The sequence below is a fragment of the Oncorhynchus masou genome, chromosome 12, assembly GCF_036934945.1.
Source record: "Oncorhynchus masou masou isolate Uvic2021 chromosome 12, UVic_Omas_1.1, whole genome shotgun sequence".
In the NCBI taxonomy this organism is placed as follows: domain Eukaryota; kingdom Metazoa; phylum Chordata; class Actinopteri; order Salmoniformes; family Salmonidae; genus Oncorhynchus; species Oncorhynchus masou.
This window is the reverse complement of record NC_088223.1, coordinates 25,480,675-25,483,047: the sequence shown is the minus strand read 5'-3', so window position 1 is coordinate 25,483,047 and position 2,373 is coordinate 25,480,675.

Below are 2,373 nucleotides of genomic sequence, written 5' to 3'. Positions count from 1 at the left end.
ACCTCCCTCCTTTACTTTTTCCTCTTTGCTCCCTTCTTCCTATCGCTCTCTCCTTCACCCACTGCCCTGTTCACCCCTCTTCCACTCTTTTCTGCTCTCTATTTCCTCCCCTCTTTTATTTGCATTTGCTTCCCTCCCGCCTCCCTCTCTCTCCTTTACCCTCTACCCTCTACCCCCTCCCCATTTCCTCTCCCCTCTCTCCCATCTCGCTCTTCTCTTCCCTCCATCTCCTGGTCTTGTAGTTTGGCTGGAGTGGGTCAGAAGGGACTGTGTTGAGTGGTCTCTCTCAGTGGTCAACAAGGCAGTAAAAGTGTGTGTGTGTGACAGAGAGAGAGGGTCGATAAAAATATTGGTGAAAGAGGCCTTATATCAGATTCCATCCAATGAAAAGTGTAGAGAGAAAGAGATGACGACAGACAAAGTACAAGAGAGATGTAAAGAGAGGAAAAAGAGAGACGGAAAGCAGGAGGGTGAGTGAAACAGAAGGAGTAGGAGACCGAATGTGACAAAACATGAGAAAGCGAGAGATGGGAGGATCATTTTTAAAAGAGATACAATGTAGAGAGACAGAGATACAATGAGAATTAGTAAGATGGAGAAAAAGGTAGATGGAGAGGTAGATAGATAGAAAAAGGGAGAGAGAGGTATAAGACAGAGATAAATAGAGGTATACAGAGAGGTAGATAAATAGAGGTATACAGAGAGGTAGATAAATAGAGAGGTACACAGAGAGGTAGTTAAATAGAGGTATACAGAGAGGTAGATAAATAGAGAGAAATATACAGAGAGGTAGATAAATAGAGGTATACAGAGAGGTAGATAAATAGAGGTATACAGAGAGGTAGATAGATAGAAAAAGGGAGAGAGAGAGGTATACAGAGGTAGATAAATAGAGGTATACAGAGAGGTAGATAAATAGAGGCATACAGAGAGGTAGATAAATAGAGAGGTATACAGAGAGGTAGATAAATAGAGGTATACAGAGAGGTAGATAGATAGCAGTATACAGAGAGGTAGATAAATAGCAGTATACAGAGAGGTATATAAATAGAGAGGTATACAGAGAGGTAGATAAATAGAGGTATGCAGAGAGGTAGATAAATAGAGAGGTAGATAAATAGAGGTATACAGAGAGGTAGATAAATAGAGGTATACAGAGAGGTAGATAGATAGAAAAGGGGAGAGAGAGAGGTATACAGAGAGGTAGATAAATAGAGGTATATAGAGAGGTAGATAAATAGAGAGGTATACAGAGAGGTATATAAATAGAGAGGTATACAGAGAGGTAGATAAATAGAGGTATACAGAGAGGTAGATAAATAGAGGTATACAGAGAGGTAGATAAATAGAGAGGTATACAGAGAGGTAGATAAATAGAGAGGTATACAGAGAGGTAGATAAATAGAGGCATACAGAGGTAGATAAATAGAGAGGTATACAGAGAGGTAGATAAATAGAGGTAGATAAATATAGAGGTATACAGAGAGGTACATAAATAGAGAGGTATACAGAGAGGTAGATAAATAGCGGTATGCAGAGAGGTAGATAAATAGAGAGGTATACAGAGAGGTAGATAGAGGTATACAGAGAGGTAGATAAATAGAGAGGTATAGAGCGGGAGAGGGAGATAAATAGAGAGGTATATCTAGAGAGAAATAAAGGAGGTAGATATAGAGAGGTAGAGAAATAGAGAGGTAGGTATATATTGGGATAAATAAAGGAGGTAGATATAAACCTCTCTATTTATCTACCAATCTCTCTCTCTGTTTCTAAACCTCTCTATTTATCTACCTATCTATCTCTGTTTCTAAACCTCTCTATTTATCTACCTATCTATCTCTGTTTCTAAACCTCTCTATTTATCTGCCTATCTCTCTCTCTCTGTTTCTTAACCTCTCTATTTATCTACCTATCTCTCTCTCTCTGTTTCTAAACCTCTCTATTTATCTACCTATCTCTCTCTCTGTTTCTAAACCTCTCTATTTATCTACCTATCTCTCTCTCTGTTGACTATTGTTATGTTTGGAGGAAAAAGGGGGATGCTTGCAAGCTGAAGAACACCATCCCAACCATGAAGCAGGGGGGTGGCAGCATCATGCTTTACTGCACTAGGGGCTGGTGTGCTTCACAAAATAGATTCCATCATGAGGAAGGAAAATTATGTGGATATATTGAAGCAACATCTCAAGACATCAGTCATGAAGCATACTTCCAAAGTTTTGGCAAAATGGCTACAGGACAACAAAGTCAAGGTATTGGAGTGGCTATCACAAAGCCCTGACCTCAAACCTATAGAACATTTGTGGGCAGAACTAAAAAAGTGTGTGTTAGCAAAGAGGCCTACAAACCTGTTTCAGTTACACCAGCTTTGTC